At 45.5% G+C, this 23,256-nt stretch overlaps 1 long non-coding RNA gene across 1 annotated transcript in view; it reads left to right on the forward strand.

Moving 5' to 3' along the window:
* The window catches only part of LOC114018246, a 255,971-nt gene that overhangs the window by 54,276 nt on the left and 178,439 nt on the right, over window positions 1–23,256 (forward strand). The window contains exon 8 of the long non-coding RNA XR_006286062.1: window positions 5,916–6,158. This is a non-coding gene — a long non-coding RNA (uncharacterized LOC114018246). The remainder of the gene's footprint in view (window positions 1–5,915; window positions 6,159–23,256) is intronic.

A 23,256-nucleotide genomic window follows, 5' to 3' on the forward strand; every position in this document is an offset into this window, starting at 1 on the left:
AGGAAAACTCAGAGGTGAATTGAGTACAGTGTCTAAGAACCTTCCTGGGGAGAAAATATCAAATCTTTAGTGAAGAAAGGGTTGACAAGAACTGATGGCTGGAAGCTGAAGACAGGCAAATTCAAACTGGAAATAGGGCAGACATTTTTTAAAAGCGAGGGTGATTCATCGTTGGAACAAACGATCTAAGGAAGAGGTGGATTGTCTTCAGATCAAGATTGGATGCCTTTCTGGAAAATAAGCTTCAGCCAAACACAAGTTTTTGGGCTCAACACAGGAATAATGGTGAAATGTAATGGTCTGTGTTATACAGGAGGTCAAACTAGATGATCTAATGGTCCCTTCTGGCCCTGAACACTATGAATCTATGAAAAGTATCATTGACTATAAGGGAGTTTTGCCTGAATAAGAATCGCAGGACTGGTTTCTCTGGGGACCAATCCTGCAAACAATTAGTATTGGACGTAGTGCACTGAAATCAATGGGTCTGCTTATAGTAGAAAGTGCTATGCCCAGCATTGTTGGCAGGGTCAGGCCAATATTTGGTAAACTGCTTTGGCATGTAATGAATGAAACAGAAAAAAATCCTCTACTCCTATTTTCTGTTTGGATGCACACACAGATTCAGGGTATTAAAGGGATATTGTTAGGTAGTTTAGGTCAAAAACCGAGTTTTAAAATAGGTGGTTTTACAAAATATTAGAATACAAATGTTTTCATGGCTTCGGTTGACATGAAAACTGTTTACATGGATGGAAACTTTCTCAGACAGTGTTTGCAGCATTGTGCTAGTGCATGCGAACCAGAATATACAACAATCATTTTGTTTCCCTTGTCCAAACTGAGTGAAATGGGAGGAAGGGGAAAGGCTCAATCCTGCAAGGTGCTGAGCACTCTGACCCCGATCAAGCAAAGCACTCAAGCACATGTGTAACTTTCAGCACACGAGTAATCTGATTGACTTCAGTGGGATTACTCATGTGCGTAATGTTAAGCACGCACATCAGAGTTGGCAGATTCAGTGCCTAGGATATTTATATTCCACTGACAGCTCATGTGGTGCCATAATCCTGATATAATAATGTCTGCTTGAGAGAGAGAGGTCATTACCTTTGCTTTAATTCTTTTTTTTTACTCTTGCCTCTCTTTAGCGTTCTGTAAGACACCCTGATACTCTACACAAATAAAAGGCTTTGGTGATGTTCGTCTGAGAGGCCACTTCTCCCCTTCTGTGCTGTTCTGGTAGCTGAGTCATGCATTTATTATTGCAGCTGCTCAAAACCGTTCCAATTTTTGAAAAACTGATGAAAATGTTCCTGCTTTTTGACCAACTGGTCAAATTATTTCAAAACGGCAAGAGTTCCGTGAGAACCATTCAGCAGTTTTTAGCCAGCGTTCTGTATTTATTATGCATGTGTATTGCAATACTGCGTAAATGCCTCAATCAGGGATCGAGGCCCCGTTGTGCTAGGAGCTGTACACATGTAACAAAAAGATAGTTCTTATTCCCAAAAACATTTCAGTCTAAGGGGTAGATTGTGCAAAGCTGGAGAGCTGAGCCCTCTAGGCCTGATCGAGCAACGCACCTAAGCACACGTTTAACATTAAACGCTCAAGTAGTCCCCATTGACTCCAGTAGGCCTAATGAGTGAAGTTAAGCGCATGTTTAATTTATTTGCTGGATGGAGGCCAGAGTGCCCCGCACCTTGAAGGATCAAGCTAGAAGCAATGTCTTGCTACCAGACAGAATTGAACGTCTGGGTGCTCAGTGTGATGCTTTTTATCGAGCAAAGCAGGGCAAGGAGGCGATAGGCCATAGCTCTGGTTTGGCCGCGCTTGGAATAGCATATTCAGTTCTGGACACATGTATAGTGTTCTATAAAGAATAACCTAACTGCAGGCTGAAGGGAGTCCAGAGAAGAGAAACAAAACAGGTTAGAGGGTTGGAGGCATTGGCTGATAAGAAAAGACTGAGAGCTAAATATGTACGGCTTGGCTAAAGAGCAGGGGCCATAGCAGTCCTCTCCAGTTATCCACAGGGTAACACCATGGATGAAAGCCTGACCCAGCTGAAATCAATGGGAGTTTTGCCAGTGACTTCAGTGGGGCCAGGATTTAATTTGAAGGAGGGGAGAGGAAATCAGCACAATAAAGAGCGATAATGGGATGAAATGGGATAATGTAGGCTGACTATGAGGGAAAATATTGGGTTGCACTCCTCTACCACAGTGATGGGCAAGGTTTAAAAGTACCTACACATACCTACCTAGCTGGGGATTGGTCCTGCTTTGAGAAGAGGGTTGGACTAGATGACCACCTGAGGTCCCTTCCAACCCTGATATTCTATGATACATAGATAGCTCTGTTAGCTGGTAGAATAATTATCCAGAGGCTGAGGGAGAAGACCCGTTGCTTGCCATAGTTAAATTTAGACGGAAGGAAACATTGATAAATGTACTGAAGAGAAGCATCCTGCCTGGCAGGGGGCTGGACTAGATGCACTAATAATAACCCTTAGCTTTTATGCAGTGCTTTTCATCTGTTGATCTCAAAACGCTTTACAGAGGAGGTGTCAACCTTTTTAGACTCAAAGTCAACTGCACCCTGTCTGGTGCAAAATGCAGTGTTTTCTGGTTCCTGAGTCAGTCAATGTAGCCTTCTTTCTTATTTGATCCCACATCCTTGTGGTGTGTTGGGATGCAGAGGTAGGACCAGGCACAGAATTTATACCAGACTGAGAACAAACATTGCCTCCTGTGGGTGGTTTTATGCCTGGGGGGCCAATATCTCAACTCAGTGACTTGCTTGCCACCCTCTTTTTGTTTTTGATGGGAAAACAACTCAAAGGGCTATAAATCATGGTATGGTTCTCCCTTCCACTTCTAGGAGCTAGAAGCCTGGGCATATGTATGCAAAGAGAGAGAGAGAGGGAGACAACAGAATTATTTTCTCCTTAATAAATTTGACACAGAGCCTGGGAGTGTGTTTATAAAGCCCTAACAGAAAGTAGAGGAGGGTTTGTATCTTTGTTTTTTTAAAGTGCAAAATCAGGGCTGGTTTATTGGACCTTGGGGACTGAACGCTGCGTAGAAGGCCACCCATCTGGAAAGCAGCTGATCATTGCTGAAACTTTCTTCCCAGGCTCCGGCCCTTTTTTGACAGGGTGCTGGGGTTTTATGAGAGGCTGACAGCAGGCCTTTTACAGACCATAACTCCTTGTCTCAACAAATGTTGCTATAAATTAGCAGGAGAAAGGACCAGAGGGGATTGTCCCAAACTGGCTTATGGTCCCAAGCCCAAAGTCAGCAATTTTAACAGAATAATCCACAGTTTCTCAAACCAGTTGTGCCTGGAAACAGCTTTTTTTGGGAGCATGAGAGAGTGGGAGGGGGTGGAGAGAAATATAAAAGGAGGGGATTATTTCTAGATGGCAAAAATGTGGACTCTGCAAGTCTCCCTGTGGAATATGCAGGGTTTATGAAGAAAGGTAGCAAGCTCACGGTTCTTCCAGTTTTCTCCTTTACAATATTGCCAACATTTTGGATGGACCTGGAATCAAATCCTGGATCTGAGCACTCACAACCCCTGGGAGTGTCCAAGATCTGGATCTGCATTTTGCAACAGGCCTGTGTATTTATAAACCAAAAATCAAATGAACCAAAATCAATGAATGTTAGTGTTCAAATCAAATCGGAAATGTATGGCTTGAGTCTATCTAATTAGCTAATAACCAGTCTGATACCGGGCTTGTATCTCAGAGGGTTACAGCAGATAAGTGGGTGAAAAGTGTCCAGGAGAAAAGAGGTCCTTCCCGATGAACTGTTTGACCAACACATTAGAGAATTTGGGTCTGACGCAGCTCTTGTTTACATAGGGGAAAATCAGGAGTAAATCTATTGAAGTCAATGAAATTACACTGATGTAAGCATGAAGGCCTTTTGGTCCCAGGAAGCTGGACACTAGATAAAGCATTTTGTTCGTTTGTTTATAGATTTTCTTTTTGACACATACTGTTAAACAGCTGGATGAAAAACTGGGGAAACAATTTTTGTGGATTTTCCCCACTCCTTTTTGTTGTTGAAATGTTAACAAAAAATTTCGTTGGGATTTTTGATCTTTCAGCTCTGTTTTTTAAGAATCATGAGCTGAAGTAGAGAGGAAGGGTGGCCCAGTGGTTAGAGCATGAGCCTGGGACTCAGGAGACCCTGGTTCAATTTTCTGGTCTGACACACACATCCTGTGTGAACTCGGGCAAACACTTTCTCTCCCTGCTCCACTTCCCAGCCTGTCAAATAGGGATAATAGCATTGCCTTACTGCACAGGGGTGTTGGGAGGGTAAATACATTAACAATTGTGAGATGCTCAGAAACTATAATATGGGGGTTGTAGAATTAGACCCACAGACTTTTAAGACCAGAAGGGACCATCATGATCATCTAGTCCAACTTCCTGCACACTGCAGGCCACAGAACCTCTCTCCCGCAATAGGCCTGTTACCTCTGACTGAGTTACTGAAGTCCTCAAATCTTGATTGAAAGACTTCACCATATAGAGACTCCACCATTTACTTTAGTTCAGATTCATGCCCCACGGTGCAGAGGAAGGTGAAAATCCATCAGGGTCTCTGCCGCTCTGACCTGGGGGAAAATTCCTTCCTGACCACAAATCTGACCTAAGATAGCTAGAAGTAGAGCATAACAAAGTGATCCTGGTTAATGAGGTCTGACTGTGGAGAGGGAGGCTAAAAGCGTTCCTCTGTCTCATTTGCACAATTGGGGTACAGAGCCCTGGCTGCGTTCTAGTTTGCATTAGGGATGTTTGTACTGGTCTGACAACACTTGTGCAAATCCTCAGCATAGATGCTCTGCATTGATGCAAAGCCAGGCTTTTTCTAGGGTGACTCTCCCCAGTTTGAAAGTGGGGTAAATCATCCTGCCACAAGCCTCACAGTGACGCCTCCACACGGCTTCTACACCGGGCCGTTGCTCTGGTGGAGATGCACCACTTCAAAAATCCCTGAGGCGGACAAGCCCCGGGTCCTGAGATGACGACTGCAGATGGAGGTGCTTACAGATTAGAAGTTGTAACATCCTTCTAGGTAGACCCAGGGTTCCCAAACAACTGTGCTGCATATTAAAGGGATGTTGGCATAGTTGGCAGGCCACACATTTTGTGTTTGTAAAAAAATTTTTTTTCAAAGTAAATACCTCAGAACACTCGTTTTTACTGAAAATTCAAATATACAACTAATAGCCCAGCACAGATCAAACCGGCGTGGGGGTGTGTGAGTGAGGGATGGTTAAAAACTTAGGGAAGAAAGATATTTAAGTTTCAAATTTCTGAGGGGTTACTGTAGCTGGTGGAGGGGTACTAAAGGATTTTAAAATACCCTTTAAACTGGTCTTTAATAGTAAATGGACCTTCAGTAACTGCAATTAGGGTTTTTTTTTTGTTAGCTTTGATTTAAGAGCAGGCCTACATTTTATTGAAATCATATAGATGTGGCCCTGCAAAGGGAGTCAATATTGTTGTTCTGTCTTGTAGGCCAGAGTTGCAGCCCCACTAAATACCCCGGCAGTGTTTTGAGGAGAGCTGGGTGACTAATTTTCAGTGAAAACTGTTTTTGTCAAAGTTTTCGTGTTTTGCGACCCCTAAAAATGCTCGTGAAACAGAAACAATTGTATTCATTTTTTTTTTAGCCTTTTCTCAGCAGAAGGGTGGATGTAAAATGTTGGGCTGGGGCGACTGAAAATTGGCGCTAGTACGTTTTGGTGGTCAGCTTTCACATTTCCTAAAAGGTTGATTGGCTGTGACTGGTCACCATCACATTGTATTGATTCTGCTTTCCTGGTTGGCTGAGGCTACTTCATGTGGTCAGGAGGGTTAACAGCCATTTTGACTTCTTCTCCTGGAGGGAGTGACTGCATTTTAGGTGTGGTCTCTGAGCCAGCTGGATAAACTACCGGTGGCAGCCTCAGGAAGCAGTTCTATGCTGGAGCATGGAAGAGGGCTTAGCACCCATTCCACCTGAACACCAGCATTGGCTCTACTTGGAAACTCCCCACGAGGACACCAGAGGAGAGAGAAAACCGGCCTCCAAAGATGCCAGAAGTGGATAAGAGGCAACTGGTCCTTCCCTGCAAGAAGACAACACCAGGTAGGGCGGGGGAAGTGGTGGGGAGATTCGTGGGGATGAGCAAAGGGCGGCATGGCCTGGTGGGATCCTGCGCAGCTCTGATAAGCATCTGAACCCTGAACCTTTGGAGACTTCCCAGTCATGAGCTATAGTCCTTGGCTGTACTGAGACGGGTTTAGAATGTACTTTTTCCACTTAATCTGTCTACTGTATGGTGAGACTGGTTTGTTGCTTCCTTTCAGTGTCGTTTGGACATGCCAATGGGCATGTTTTTATTCTGTTCCCCTTGGAGCCATAGTGTATAAATCAGGCAGGCTTTGGGCACACCATGGGATCCTGGTGGGAAACATGCTGGTTTCTCTGCTGCCCAGCTATAATAAAAGCCAGTATATCCTTACCCCAGACTTACTCTGGAGGCCCTTCATTCTGGTGTAATAGCAACACATAGCCCTTATCAAGGTTTAAAGCCAACGCTCTGCTTTGGTTGGCATGTGCAGGATGCGGGACAGAGCTCCATGGTTCATCTGGGGATGGTACCAGAGTGATTATATCCCTGGCTCCTTCTGTCCTCCCCTGCGTCTCTGGATGTCTGTTCTTCATGTATTATAAGGCGTGTGACTCAGTGCATTGTGCTATAACGCTTGTGCGCTCCACTCCACAAGTTGCGGTCAGCAGAGGGGGCGGACATAGTAACTTGGCGCAAACACGGAATGTATGGAAATTGCAGTATTTTGGATGCGAAGTCAATTGCTCAAGTTATGCGTGGGAATGCTTTGGGCCCTCAGAACGTCACAGAAAATGGAAAGATGGAGCAGGTGAAAAACGTAGCACCAAATTCCAGGAAAAAAAAAAATCTTTCTCCCGCTTTCCCCGGCCTTCGCATTTACAGTAGCTGCCAATCCCCCCGGCAGCAGAAGTTGCCTACTTCTCTCTGCCTTGCGAGGCTGAAAGGTAGAGTGAAAAGGAAGGGAGCTGTCTGAGATCCCAAATCGTACTATATGGAAACATTACAAAAATGTATTTAAAAACAAAATAGTCGAGAGAATCATTTCCTCTGCTCCTTACCATACGTGCCAAGACTCTGCTTTTCTCCGACAATCATTAATCATACCTCTAATATGACTGGGCCTGATCCATCTCTTATTAAAAGCAAAGGAAAGATTGTCTATTAAAAACTGCCACTCAGAGTTGAACTGGGCTCGTTGAAATCGGTGATGATCCTCCCACATAGCACAACTTGCAGGATCAGGGCTGTAGACTGTAAACTCCTTGGGGCAGGGACTGTTTATGTGCAGTGTAGAGCATTGAATACATTTGTCAGCACTTCACAAATAATGAATAAGACCAGTGTAAGGAGAAATCTCTCCACTCAGCCTTGGGTGTTTCTGATCTCAAGTGCTGAAAGAAACACAGAGCCCTGAGCTCTCAGGACTTGGCAGGTGAGTAGAAGGAAAAATCATTTCACTTCCCCTTTAAATTCAGGCATAATCTGCATTTGTTGGGCTGGGTGAAGTATTTGAGCTCTTGATTTTACTTTATTATTTTTGGGAAACCTTCTTGGGATGTGTGGTGTGAAAACGCTTTTGATATGTGCTAAGGATTTGATTGAATTTCTCCTTTCATCTGTTCTCCATTGAAAACCAGACTAATTGAATGAGATTCTCTATGGCAAAAGTAATAATAATAATAATAAATATTGCAGGAGAAAAATAATACTTTGGGAAGTAAGACTTTGGAATTTTGCTCTTTTTACAGTAACTGTAAAAACAGGCAGTGAACAGGTTTTAAAATGATATATTATGGGAGGTAGTGAAGATCAGAAATCATCATGGTAACAGGATTTAACTCAGGGGTGGGCAAAGTTTTTGGCCCGAGGGCCACATTGGGGTTGCAAAACTGTATGGAGGGCCAGGTAGGGAAGGCTGTGCCTCCGCAAACAGCCTGGCCCCCTCCCACTTCCTGCCCCCTGACTGCCCCGCTCAGAACACCCAACCCATCCAACCCCTCTCCTTGTCCCCTGACCGCCCCCTCCCGGGACCCCTGCTGCTAACCGCCTGCCTGGGACCCCACCCTCTATCCAACTCCCCCGTCCCCTGACTGCCCCGACCCCTATCCACACCCCGCCCCCAACAGGCCTCCTGGGACTCCCACACCTATCCAACCCCCCGTCCCCTGACCGCCTCCCCAGAACCTCTGCTCCATCCAACCGACCCCTGTCCCCTGACTGCTCCCCGGGACTTTCTGCCCCTTATCCAACCCCCACGCCCCCGACCATGCCCCTCAGAGTGGCAGGACTAGCAGCCGCGCCGCCTGGCTGGAGCCAGCCACTCTACCTGCGTGGTGGCGTGGCTGTGGGGAAGGGGCGGGCAGTGGGGGGAGGGGCTGGGGGCTAGCCTCCCTGGCCAGGAGGTCAAGGGCCAGGCAGGATGGTCCCGCCAGCCAGACGTGGCCTGTGGGCCATAGTTTGCCACCTCTGATTTAACTGATGCTATCAAATTTTTGAAGCTCTCAGATTTGACCTGTTTTTGGGGCCTGATTTTCATTGACATAAAGGCTCCTTTAAACCACTCAGGTATTACATAGACACCTGCTTTATGGCCCCCTTTAACTTCCAGAGTGGTGCAAAGTGGGTTTGGAGAGCCCCTCTAAGTCTTTGCGTGTGATTTTATAAACAATTCAAACAATTTAAAGAAAAATTATGGAGTGCTGCGCTACTGGGAGTACTTCCCAGTCATCCCAAATACGATCAGGTCCAAAGAACACTGTGCAGAGAATTAATGACCAATTGATGTCTGTACTCAGTAAAGGAAAATCTGTAGTTAAGAAGAAAGATTTAATTTTCAAATGTTCAAGGGGCTTATAGCAGTCTTTGGGTGGAAGGAAGCTATACCAGTTTAGTACCAGATCCAGCAAAGCACTTATGCACGTTCTTAACTTTAAGCAAGGGAGCAGTCCCACGGAAGTCCAGGGGCCTATCGAAAGCTTAATGTTTAACATGTGCGTAAGGTTTTGCAGGGCTGGGACCTGAGGGAAAAAATCCCTTGGTGGGATTTTTACTCTGTAGGCCCAGTAAGGGTTTTCTTCCTTCTTCGTCAGCCTTGCTTCTTCTCTCCCTCTCTGTCATTTTGAGGATGGGGTTGGCGGTGCCATGTTTCCATGTGCACGGGCTTGTCATGAGTTAGGCCATGTCTCTCATACAGCGCTGCAGCGGTGGAGCTGTGGCTTTGCCACGCATCTGATGAAGATTTTCTGTGTTGATGGGAGAGAGCTCTCCCGTCGGCATAAAAAAACCCAACCTCCGCAAGCGGCAGAAGCTCTGTTGGTGGGAGAAGCTCTCCCGTTGACAATGTGCTGTGCACACGAGAGCTTATGCCGGTGTAACTTACATTACTAGGAAAGTGGAATAGTCATGCTTCTGAGCCACATAAGTTTTGTCGGCATAGGCTGTCGTGTAGGCATAGCCTTATTCTTTTATTTAAACTAGTCAGCCGGTTATCTTACTCCTGGGACTTGGATTCAAGTGCTCGATCAACCAGAACATAAAAGAAACACGTTGTTTCTCTCCAGGTGATTGTACCACCACCACCAACAACAACAACAAAAAAGGGACTTGGGTTAAAAAAAATAATTTTGATTCGATCCAGGAGTTTCTTTTTCCGTGTCTACAGAGATAAAGATGAAGAAAGTAAGAGACAAGCCCTTTTAGGAACATGATATTTTGCTATGATCTATCCCATGATTAATGAGTTGGAAAATGCTTGTAAAATAGAGATAAGCTATCATAATGCACAGCTTGTGTAGTATACGCATGTGTGAAATGTGGGCATGGAATGTAAACACCACATTCTGTGTATGTTTGTATCAATGACATGAAACAGGCATTGATCCTGGTTCCGCTGCTCACAGAGCTCCTGCTTCACGCTGAAGTCTGAAATTCCCATTTATTTTGGTGGGAGTGGAGTAGGACCAGAGTTTTGGGTTTTTTGCTTATTTTTCCAGAGAGATCCAGTCAGCCTACAGTATTTGGGCTTTCTTTGTTATAAGATCTAGCTGAGCTGCTTCTAAGGCACCTATCACAGAAGTATCTAAGAGCTGTACAGCAACTGAAAATAGCATTGACCATGCCCCAAATGGCAATATTCTAACTGTCCCCCTTGTTCCCAGTGTAAATATGTAAGTATTCTTGGTTTTGTTTCCTCTTCTTCTTAGTAGTTGCCTGTGGACATAGGTTCTTCAGCATTTTGTGCTCATCTGTGACTGACACGCTGTTCTCATACATGCGTTGACATCAGTGGTCTAGCTGTTGAGCGAAGCAGGAAGGAAATTGAAATGGCGTGTTAATTTTGAAGCCCTTTCTTAGCATGCAGGAAGGCGACAAAGTTTGCTAAATAAAAAGTGACAGAATTAGCAGGGACGAATCTCATAGTGTAGAACTTCCAAGATTCCAAATAAGAAACGAACCAGCAATTTTTCAAAAGTCTAAGAGGTCCTTAAATAGTGTCTCTCGAATACAGATGTCTACCCTGTATTTTCTATTGTATGAGAAATGTAATGTTACAACTGCTCTCCTTCGACCAAATTAAGAATCCAGTGGCCCATTCTTTCCCTTATGTGGTGTTAATGCATTTTTTATCCTTTTCACGTTGTATGTCTCAAACATGCCTTTCCTCGTACTGGTCCGTCCTTTTCAAACCCTCAAGTTACAAAAACAACCCCTGCTCCACACACCGCAGAGAGATGGGCCTGAACTGCAACAGCTGTATCCAGATGTGAATGCTCCCAATGCTCAGGGTGCTTTAGATCTGTGGTTCTGGTTTGGGCTGGCCTCTGGCTTTATCAGAACCACAAAACTCCCTGCTATAAAATTCCATTCCAACTTTCACACAAATATAAAAGTTCTACAAGTGGACCTACAAAAGCATCCTAGTGAGCTGAACCCTCAACATTATGGCTACATCAATGTTTTTATGTTTGGACTCCAACCCTCTTTGTAGAGACTTCTATAAGGTCCTGTGTCCTAATAGGCGGGTGATCTCCTCCTGCTGGAAGTTGCACTTTTCCTTTAATATAAGTACTAATCAGTAGATGATAGGAAATAATCCTTCATTGGCAGGGAGCTGGACTAGACGATCTAACAGGTCGTTTCTGTCCCTCATTGCTCTGAAGCTGTGATATTGCTAGATTGGAATGTATGGAAAGAGCCCAGAACTGGTTACGGGAGAATAAAATTGCTTTGTTTGTTCTGGAGGTAAGCTGAGGTACGAAACATTTACAAAATCGTCAGTGATGTATGTACTGTAAAACAAAGTCATTTGGTGACAGGATACATGTAACTACATTCAAAATCCTTTCTGACCTATTCCCTTTCCCACCCTCATCGTTGACCTTGGCTGCTTTTTTAGCTCGGTGGATTAAAATAAATTTAGGAATGGGTTGTTTGGTTCTCATCCTTTCTTCAGAAAAGAGCTGACTAATTGACAGCCTTTTGCACAGCACTCTGAAGACAGCAGATAGTATCTTCTTGGACACGTGTGAAATCAGAGGGATTCCAGAGATGCATTAGTGCCCCATGAGATGCAGGTGCAAACAACCTTCCGTGTTCTGGGAAAGGGAACTTCCACTGAGCTCCAGGGTCTCCCTGTTCTGAAAGAGAGAGGATCAAGAAGAAATGTAATTGCACTGTGCACACACAGCTGTGGGAAGGATAGTCCGTTCAAGTGAACTTCCAACGTCCACTGTTTGTGGCTTTTTGCCTTGATTCCCAGGAAGAAACTGTGTATGTCAAACTCATTAGTCTGAAAATATGGCAAGTGACCCACAGACACGCAGGTTTCACCTTCACAAAACTATTTTAAATATAGCTGTTGAATACTGGTTCAGTCAAACCTAGCTGATCCATACTTAGATATATCCAGAGCTACAGATAAACCATCTGCAAGATTTAAGTGGATGACAGCAGCATGTGTGGTAGGGATGGGTACTTGAGAGAAAAGGTTCATTAGGATACAGTCGTTGGGAGTCATGACTTGGCGAGGACTATAGGATTGGGTCCATGGTTTCCGAGGACCCCATGCTCCCCTCTGCATCTGAGCCTGCAGGTGTGTTACATTATTTCATTCTCCTATGCCCCAGATACACCAGCCCATAAAGTACTCAATGCCTTCCAGAGGTTAAACCCATGCGAGCAGCAAGTGCATCAACCTGGCAAATTGCAGCATATGCCAATAAAAAGCTAATTGCTAAGGATCTCAGGCAGGCTAGGAAGTGAGCTTCTGAAACACATCGTTGAATTGTAAGCTGTATGACATCAGGCATTCAAATAAAAGCAGGAAAATCATCCACTGCCCCAGTGGAATAAACATCTCAGGCATTGGACAATGGCTGGCCCGCTCTGACTTAGGTTAAGTGACTTGCAAGGTGTCAGTTCCCCATTTTTGACTCTGACGGGTGTCCCAGCTTTCAGCTGCTGAAAATGCCCAAAGGCCCTCTGCCTAAGACAGCTGTGATCATGAGAACATCCACTGTGAGAAGTGTTAGCTCTCAGGTGGTGTGCCGGCAAAGGTTAGAGAAAATAGCCTGAGCCCTGCAGCAGGCTGGGATTTCAGCCACTGGAGTAGCCTGCACAAGTGCAAAACCTGTGTGTAGTTTGTACTGGTACAGTTTGCCTGGGTTTCAAGCAGGGCAGAGTGCCCTGGCGCAGATTGCACTTCCCCGGGGTAAATCGTGTTTGCGCTAATGCAGGCTCCCTTGGTGTCTGAGATCCCTGTGGCCACAAGGCCTGGATTCTAAAAGAGCCTCCATGTGGGATGGCAGGCTGTGACTCCTTCTGTCGGAAATGCAAGGGAGAAGCCAGACCGACTTAACACTCCCCTTGTTTATCTTAATGGCCGTCTGGTAGGTGAAGTGCAATTACAGGGGGCACTTCTCTCTGCGGGGCTCTCCCAGTGGCTGGAAGAGCATCAGTCTTCAGCAGCAGAGCCTGAATCCTTCCCATCCTGCTGGCAGATTGATAAGGAGGGAATTTCTTCCTCTGCAGCTAAGTGCTGCCCTGATTTACTACAGCTCCTCCTTAAGCACTTCCGGAGGTCAAAGGGCTGCAGACATTAGTCCATAATGGCAGATCTGAGGTCATTTATAACCGATATGAATAGGTGTAATGCCTTGCTGCAAAGCCATAAGTAAATAAACCTGCCCCCTCTCCCGCCCCCACTCGCTTTGTAAAAATCTCTAAATGTGCCGAGAGAAGATGGAAGAATAACTGATGGTTCCCATTGAAAGAAATATATTACCCAATAGCTTGTGAGACAAGTGTGTTTATCTATTATTCTTATTGTATAGGACCGTGTAATTCAAGGCCTGAATTCCCTGGAGTGTGACGAGTGTGGAGACTGAGTGTTGCAACGCAATAGTACCCAGATGGATTTCCTTGGGTCTCATTGTTAAGGATTTGCTACTATTTATAATAGAAGATTAGAATTTTCCTAGCTACATGTTTTGATTTTAATCCACATTCTTAAAAGGGCAGATTTACAAAAGCAGCATGTTGTAATGACACGAATGTGGCTGTATGGTGTCACAGTAGTTGTGATCGAGCTTTTTGTGTTGGCTCTGGTCACTTTCAGAAACAGTAAATTATACCAGCTCATCGTGATCGCAGTGAGAACAGGCCCACCACACCTGCAGTGCTCGGACAGGCAAAACTCCCCCTGGAGTTGAATGAAGGACTGCAACACTGAGCCCCATCAGCAGTGAAGCAAAGTGGTACCTCATATATTACCATGGGTACGTATGAAGGGGCTAACCCTGGTCCCACCGAAATCAACAGCAGAACTCCCAAGCAAAAGCGGTCACTCCTAGCCTCAGCAGCTACACACCAGCATTCAAATGTGGCACACAGACCCAAAATGAGCGCTGGGCAAACGAAAACAGACTTTATAGAAATTACACTAAACTCGTCAAAGAGTGTCAGAGAGAATGACAGCCATTATGATGATTTATTATTGGTATTATCTCTGTTGTTTGAACCACCAAGGGAAAGGTGACCCAGGTGACCGCCTGGGGTGCTGGGCGTGGGGGTGTGTGCTGGGTTTGGGGTGCTGTAAGGTATTCAACAGTTTAACAAATGGAGGGGGGAGGGGGTGCCGAAGACTCTCCTTGCCTGGGGCACCATTTGGTCTAGGGCTGGCCCTGGTACTACCCTATAGAATTCTGTAGCGGGGTGTGTGTGTAATTTTCTATTGAATTCTGTATAATGGTCCAAACAGCCTATAGAAAAGTATCTTCTATTCAATTCAATAGGACTTTTCCATCCAAAACCAGGGAGCTGGGGGACAGTCTTGTTGCAACCTATGTTTGAAAACTGTATCTGTGCTTAGGATCCATATTTGCCTAATAATCCCACAACAGGAGCTGTCATCGTATGATACACAGGGCCAGGCTGATTTCTCTTACGGCTTAATTATTGGAAATTCGGTCTATTTGTCCTTGGCGCAATTCAAGTCCTACAGAGACAGGCAAGGTCAATAGCGTGAATGGTGTTTATTTGCCTGGTTTTATTGCGATCAAAAGTGGAAAAAATTTCAACAAACAGTGGGGGAAATAAAGCCCCGTCCACCACCAGGGTTTTTAATAAGGTGCCATGGCTGAATCTCCAGAGTCCCATTGGCTGCTTTGCACCTGAAGCCTGCCTGAGAAGCACCGAGGTGATGACAACAGGCCTTTAAGATAAATAAAATAACTGAATAAAAAGTGCTGAAAGACAGCAGCAGGTGAACTGTTAATAATAAAACCTGAGTTCAGCCATCCCTGGTTGTACAGCCAGGGCTGAATAGCGGCTGGGGTGAGCTTATCATTGAGTTGGGTTAATACACACAGTCCTTTCCCCCAACTTTTCAACAATTGTTTGATTTCTCCTGTGATGTAGCTGGAAGGGTAAAAATGAATCCCCCTCTCCTTTAAAAAAAAACAACAACAAAACTCTGCCTAGCCTTTGTAAAGCTGCTGCCATGGCCAGGTGCTGTTGGGGTGATAGCCACCGGTTGTTTAAGGAAAGTAAATATTGTGCTAGAAATGATTACAGTTTCTATACAGAGGAGTACCCTATGAAGTGCGGTCTTTCATCAAGGATTGTTTGTCAAAGAAACTCAACACTTCAGCATGTGTGTTTGTGTGTGTCGGAGCCAGCTCTTGTTGAGTCAACGGAAAGGCTCCCATTGACATCGGTGAGAATCGCATCGAGCCCCGAGTGCGTGTGCGGCTCTCTTGGTTAGAGGTGATGCATTTCTGCAGCTCTCGATGGAATGACCTGGTGATGGTTTCTCCCTCGGTCCTGGTTGGAGGGGGCAGTATGAGGAATGGAGGGTCGAATATCCAATTGAGATGGAGGATCTGATCCAGTGTCTGTTGTTGTCAGTGGGAATCTCTCCACTGACTTTAACAGGCTTAGGATCTGGTCTGTTTGTCAGTTGCTTTCTTGACTCCACTTAGAAACTCGAGGAAGGGAAGTGGAAGCAGAGCAAAGGTGGAGGAGTTCCCACTAGTAACTCAGTTGCGTCTAGTGGAGGAGTCTGGCCTGTCCTTACAGCCCTAGGACAATATCTGAAAAACTCTTCCCCTTACCTTGAAGCAAAAGGGTCTTTTTCTTATATAGGCTCCTATTACCCCCCACCGCCGTCCCGATTTTTTCACGTTTGCTGTCTGGTCACCCTAGTTATGAGTCCCAATTCACTTCTCACTATTTTTCCCTCCAAAGGTGAAAAATGTCTAGTTTAGTGAGATCAGAACGCAGGAGGCCACAATATCTATGGGAGGTTATTTTTATCTGAATAGGCACAATGTAGACATACGGGCTAACGTCTTCATGCTTGGGTACCTACAGCTAAGCAATTAAATCTGTATAAAGGTGGCCTGATTTTCAAGGATGCTGAGCACCGGCAGCTCCCATTGACTTGTGCGGTATTAGTGGATGCTCAGAGCCTCTGAAAATCAGGATGCTTTTATTTATGGGCCTTAAACATGAATTGAGGAGCCTAAATTTAGGCACCCAGGTTTGTAAAGCTTGATCTCTAGTAGAGAAATTAACCTTCTGTCCTCAAGAGGTCCTCTAGGTTTTTGTTCTTTTATCCCCCCAGTTATGTTTCTGATCCCACATTTCAAAGGGCTTGTGTTTTGCCTTCATACTGGACACATTGTTTGAATTAACCCTACATGTTCTAGGTCTCTAACCCTGCAACGGGACGGATATTTTAAAGAGGATTATAGTGCTGTACTGATGTGGGGTTTTTTTGGCCGGGTTGGGGGGAGAACTCACAACTCCCCAACCCCTTTTTACTGAATATTTTGTGTAAGGTTATGAGAAGCAAACTAACAAAACCTAATTTCAATTAGTAATGCTACTGCTGATTCTCTCTGCTCACTCAGGACGTGACTTTCCAAGACCTGTATTTGGTTTTTGAACGACCTCATCTCTCAGACCACAGGGGCGGGGGCTGGGACAACTCTGTGGGAGGCCATGGTGTTGAATCCATTTGGCTGGTATGCCCAAGGGGCCTTCCATCATCACTGGCTTCGCATGGAGTGAAGGCTTCTCCATTCATTGCACCTGGTGGCACTGAGGAATTTTACCAGGCATGAGTTACTCAGAAACGCCCCCCACTCTTTCTGCTCTGTCCGAGACATTGTAGGGTATGATTTTCCCGCTCCCCTTTGCTCAAGGAGGGCCTCAGGGCCAGAAATTCAAGTACGTCCATAATTATGTTTGAAAGGCAAAGAACTTGAGAGAAATGTCACATCTGCATCCAACATACCCTTAATTACTCGCAATGGACACTTCGGCTTCAAAGGCCACCCAGTTATTGCGTGTGTTTACTATAAACACAGCAGCTGTTATGGGTTATGGGGGTGGCCATTTAGCTGGATGTTGATGAAGTCAAACGCTGACATCCTTACCTGAGACCAGATCGCACTCTGTGGGAAAATCCGCTCAAGGGGTTGAGCAGAAAACTCAGTGTAGGAACCTCATGGAGTCCTCCCCGGATCCCTTCCAGAGGAGAAGAGGAGGGGGGTTGCCCCTCCATCCCCAGAGGCTGCAAATTCCCCAAGTTGTGCATGAATCCTGAGGGATCTGTAGGAGGCCTGGGCTATGCACACAGAGGGCCTGGAGCCATTCAGAAGGGCCCCTCCTGCCGTCACTAGAGAGGGGTTGAGCGCAAGAGGGGTTGAGCCCCTGTATGCAGGTGAATACAAGGCTGTGGGGGAATCCTGCACATCAGGACTGGGGCATTCTGGGGGGCAAGCAACTGGGGGGAGTAGAGTCAGTAGATTCAGTTTCTCAGCTACACTGGCCAACTGCTCATCACTGTGCAGGGAGGAGGGGAGGGGGAGCAGCCATGGGAGTTTCTGCAAAGCTGGGCCTTCAGATGCAGTAGCCATGGAGCAGCTCCTCAGCACAGAGGTGCCACAGCCCTCCTTAGCGTGCCGCCTATTTAGCAGGCTGTGTGCTGGGTCCAGGGTTTGGGGCTCAGCCAAAGTCCCCAGAGATCAAATTCCTTCCTTCCCCCACGTACGCACAGGTAGAAAGTACCAAGCTGTGGTCCTAGGGGGGTGAGTAGGCTGTAGCCCCTCCTAAATGTAAAGGTGTGGGTGAAATCCTGGCCTCATGGATCGAGTGGGAAGTCTGCCATTGACTTCAGTGGAGCCAGGGCTTCCCCCCTTGGAGTTTTCCAGAGCAATTCAGTCTTCATGTAGCGACTCACATCTCTGAATGGGGCTGTGGTAAACAAAACGAGCCCCTGCAGGGCAGGGGGAGCGACAGAGAGAGATTATCTGGGGAACCAAGAGGAAAGTACGGGAAGACCTTTTAACTGCATTAAATGTCTGGTAGGTGGGTGAGCCTTTGCATATACCATGTTTTCCTGTGAAGGCAGGCAACAAGGCTTAACTTAGAGCAGGAGACTGTGGGACCCAGCCCCATCTTTGTGGAAATCGCCCCGAGTCACATGATTCGTCCCATTGACTACTCAAGGTAAGGGGTTGCAAGATAAGGCCCAAATCATTGAGATGCTCTGCTATTTTTTCTGATGACTTTTTGCCCTTAATTAGCAAAATAACCCATCCTGCTAACAGCGGCAGAGTCAATGTGTCATATAGCGAATGGGCCCCAGTGTGTCGCAGAGTGGAAGAGGAAGGATGGCCCAGTGGTTAAGGTGCTAGCCTGGGACGTAGGAGACCTGCCGTTGATTCCCTGCTGCCACGAGCTTCCTATGTCACCTCGGGGAAGTTGCTTTGTGTCTGTGCCCCTGTAGGGCTAATAGTGCGAGGATAAACACATTACAGACGGTGAGAGGTTTAGGGACTACAGTCAGGGGGCCATAGAAGTACCACAGTTAGATCAGAGGCAGCATAGGGCAGGCCTCTCTCAGCCCTGCCTACCTGGTGGTGACAGATACCCTATTACATTGAAGCAGCAGCCTTGGTTCAGTTTAGCCCTCTTGTCCCAGCAGGGTTAGCATACAAGGCTGTGGGGGATCCCTGACTCTGATCCCAAAGCCCTCCAGTGTTTGGCGTGGCGCTCAGAATGACAGCGTGCGGGTGGCGCTGCTTATACCTGAATTGTAAGAGCCAAGCTGCATTTTCGTAGAGAAGGGGGAAAGTGCTGGTGCTTCTCTCTGCCGCCGGGAATTGTGGATTGCTTTGTAAGTCAGCGTGCCTGCAGTCCAAGAAAAACTCCAATGTGCTGTCACAGTGATTTTAAGCAGAAGGGACGGGCTGGGTGCAAAAATCGTGATAGCGAAAAGAGGTGAGTGGAAAAATGTATAGACACGAGACAGGGAGGCGAAGGAGAGCTATGGGGATGAGAGAATTCAGGACGAGCCAACTTTTGCAATGGCTTTGGCAAGTATTGTACAAAATCCGGAATGGGTATGCGGCAGCGGCAGAGTGTAATTTATGAATTGGCTTTAGCTACAGGATTGGAGGGACAGAATGTGCAACAATTCACAATTATTCAGCCAAAATAGGTGATGGGCGATTTCTAAGTTTTTCCTCCCTTTTGTGCAAACTCTTCACGCTGGCAACATTTATTTGAAATAACATCACAGTGTGTCTGTGGCAAGGGGAGGAGGGGAGTTAATTTATGGTAGTGGTGTGTAATCTTTTCTGATTTCGTTCTTGGTTCATCCTGGGGGGGGAGTGCCAATCCAAGGGATGGGATGGGCTTGTGAAGCTGGAAAAGGGTTGAGAAGAAAAGAGAAGGCAAAGGAGATTTTGGTGTTTGGAGCTCCATTCAATGAGAAGAGATGCCATGCCACCTATTGGACCGATGGAACCATTGCAAAGCATTAGTTTTCAGGCCAAGCAGAAGATCCTTCTTTAGGAGAACAGAAAGCACATAAGAAGTCATCGCTGCTGCAAGGTTTTGGCCTTCCAAGGATTGGTGTCCTGAAACCTTTCAGCCCAAACACCTCCAACGAAGTGTGTTCATTTGAAAGGGTTTAGGGTTGACTGAGTAGGTAGGGGACACATCTACAGAAGTAATCTGGGTTGAGGTGCACTTGCAAACTGACTTTATGTGCCATGACTTGGATTTTTTTCAATACCTCGATGACCAGGATGCTAGATTCAGAAAGGAAGCCCCCTCCTCTCACTAGAAGAAGGACCAAACAGGCCAGTGTTTACACAAGTCATCCCACATCAGAGTGGCACCCGTAAAGAGGGAGAAACAACAACAAAACCTGATGCATATTTATGTATTATGTCCTGAATGAAAAAAAGAGACCAGGCACTCCCTAACCTCAGAGGGAAAGAAATTCCCAATATCTATTACTTGTGAAGTTATCCTTCCCATAATGTACAATCCGTTAAATTGAGCATTCCAGTGATGAATAGAGAGACTCACCAAAGCATCACAAAGTAAGAAATAGTCACTGAGAAACCTGACAGCCAAACATCTAGAGTACTAGCCTTTTGCTAAGTTGTTTTTTTTCAAAGATCTACTAAGTGACATTGTGTCGACACAAGCTGTATTAATTCTATAGCATGTATATGTTCATATACTGCCAATATCTGTGAGTGTAGGTATAATGTGTATTGATATAGAAGTATTGTACATACAGAACACTGGATCAGTTCTTCTGATCTGTAGGGTACGTCTGCACTTCAAGCTAGCTAGGTATCCATCTGAGACACTCGGTACGTACTCAGGACAGATAGCCCTCTTGCCGCTCGCTCCACTATGGCTACGCTTCTGATTTTAGTGTGCTAGCTCAATCAGAGCTAGTGCAGGTATGTCTCCTAGAGCTAGAAACTACATCTTCCAGCTTGAAGTGTAGACATACCCTATGTTACACATTAGAACCAATGACAATTATTCTGAAAAGTCATAGAGACCTCCCCTCCAGAACCGTGTCCAGAAAGGAGCAAGTGTTGTAATGGTCTTCAAAGAAGATAAAATACAAAAAGTGTCTGTGTAATAATTAAGGGGCTGGAGGGACTGATTTGCAGGGGTGGAAATATTTGAAAACCTATGCCTAGCAACAATGAAAATCTAAAGAAACAAATCATTAGGCTGTACATAGATCAGGAGGGTGTGAATACCAAGGAGGAAGAGGAATTATTTAGGGTGATTCTGTGGGCTATGACGAGGAATAAGGAGATTACAAGGAAGATGTAGGCTGAACAGAGGGAGAATCTCAGAACAGTGAGATATGACAGAGGGTGGAATTGTTCCCAATGAAAGTGACATTTATTCTAAAAGTAATGGGGAGGATGCTAGCAAATTTGTGGGAGGGCAGGAACTGTCCTTTGCAGTAGGAGGCAGTCAGTACCTGACTAGTTCTTTTCTTTTTCCAGCTTCTACAGCAACCACAAGAAAGGTCGGATCAGACAAGTTAAATGTTGCTGCTCCCTCATAATATAACCCATCTCCTGCATGGCCAGTAGTCCCGCTGTCCTGTCAAATTGCAATGGACCAGCTGGAGCAGCAATGGATCAGTGCAGATTTCCTTGAGCAAGCAGGAGAGCCTCTTTAATCACTGAGCCTTCTCCTGTCAGCAAACTGGCCAGATGAAGTTTCCTCCTCTGGAGACCTCCGATCTGCTTCTGTGTGTCCAAAGGATTCTGGAAGCCACGTTACTGACTTTGTTCTTATCGGCTTTAAATTATTTTATAGGCCTTCACAAAAACACAAACTACTTTACAAGAAAGAACTCCAAACTTGCCATAAACTTAGACCTCACTGAGTATCTTAGTCTTTGACATGCTTGAAGATTTTTGGTGATATTAACTCAGTTTCTAAGCATTTAGCAACAGCCTGCTGTACTGAGGCATTTTCTGTTGATTTTTTTTTAAATATGTGAAACATCTGGTTCTGCTGACCCTGTCTCAGCTATTGACATTGGGTCACTCTCAGCAGAGTGTATTTGCTTAGACTCTTAGGAGAAAAGGGGTTCATTTCTCACTAGAGATGTGCTTAATCTGCAAAATTCTGATCCAGGTCTGGATTTTGAACACTTCAGAGTTTGGCATGTTGTCAACCAAGCTTTCCATCCAGCCCCCTATAGAGAGTCAGGCCATTTGCAAAATTCTGATCCAGATCTGGGTTCTGATTTTGCACACCTTCAAAGTTCGGGGGCTTTGGACCCAAGATCTGGGTCTGGGTTCATCTTCAGTGATCAGATCTCATCACGTGTCATAGACTTATAGAATTTAAGGCCACTGTGATCAGCTAGTCAAACTTTCTCCATTACATAGACTAGGGAATTTTAAGATGTGTTTCCAGCAGCCAGACCAATATCTGTGATCCCACTTTCCTTTTCTCTAACCTAGTTACATCCTTACTTCCTCTTCATTTTATTATCTACTTCTGTACTTTAGCTGCTTGGCGTCATCCATTCTCAACCCTGTACTGCACAGAGGTTAGTTATGCTGCTACTGAAATGCTGCATGAGCTGGTTAAGACCGCACAAGTCCAGCAACTTGGACAGAGATCTCATACAAAAGGGAGCCCCCCCACCTCAACAATCCCCTTTAAAGATAAGATGACTTCAAATTGGAATTACAAGGGGCCCCACATATCTGATATCCTTTCTGCTTGGCCAGAGCCCCGCCAGTTCAAAACGGAGCGTGTTCCCAGAGTTCATGGGACTGGAAGAGGACGCGATCTCTAATAACACAACACATTCATGTTAAATATATAACTGCACTGACCGTGTTTTAAAAATGTTAATGTCCCCCTCGAAAGGAAAATAACAGCAAAAGAGCTACCCTCATGCAATGTGAGAGTTGAGATTTTCCATGCGTGATCATCATGAAATTCAAAGTTATGATTCTCACAGCAATTGTAACTTGGCCACATGGCACATAATGGATGAGGGGCCAGATTCCACCGAGCACCGCAAAGAGGCAGAATGTCTATCCAAAGAGGTACACATATGTTCTGTAAAATCAGTGCTGATGTCCACCTGTACTTTGGCCTGTAAAACCAGCCCTCTCTTGGCTCTGTCCTACTGAAAGGATGACTGATCTGCAAGGAGTCAGTATGGAGAGACTGGGAGATTACATAAATATTTGGAGCATGCCTGTGAGTCCTAGGCCACACCCTGTAATGCTCTCCCTTCTGCCTTTGTTACAGAAGCTCCATAGAGCAACCTTCTCTGCAGAAATGGGAAGACGCCAGAGCTGGGGAACAGAGCTCCTACTGCTGGTTTCTGATGTGCACCTGCATGTGTCATTAGCTGGAATTGGGCCCATACTCACTTTAATTAGCAATTGTCTTTCAAAAATACAAATCTAGGAATTGTTAAAAGGTGTAAATAAGTCGTATCCTCCTCGCCCTCCTTCAGGGGGGTTCCCATGGTGAGAAGGTCCTTCTGGGAAGAGGACATCAGAACATTTGTTGGCCAACCAAACATTCTGAGGCCTTTTCATAGATTCATAGTTTAAGGCCAGAAGGGACCAGTGGATCATCTAGTCTGGCTTCCTGAATAGCACAGGGCATTACATTTCACCCATTAACCCTATGCTGAGCCCAATAACTGGTGTTTGACTTATGCAAGATCTCCTAGAAAGGTGTCTCACCTTGATTTGAAGACATAAACAGAGGGAGAATCCACCGCTTCTGTTG

The sequence above is a fragment of the Chelonia mydas genome, chromosome 15, assembly GCF_015237465.2.
Source record: "Chelonia mydas isolate rCheMyd1 chromosome 15, rCheMyd1.pri.v2, whole genome shotgun sequence".
Classification (NCBI taxonomy): domain Eukaryota; kingdom Metazoa; phylum Chordata; order Testudines; family Cheloniidae; genus Chelonia; species Chelonia mydas.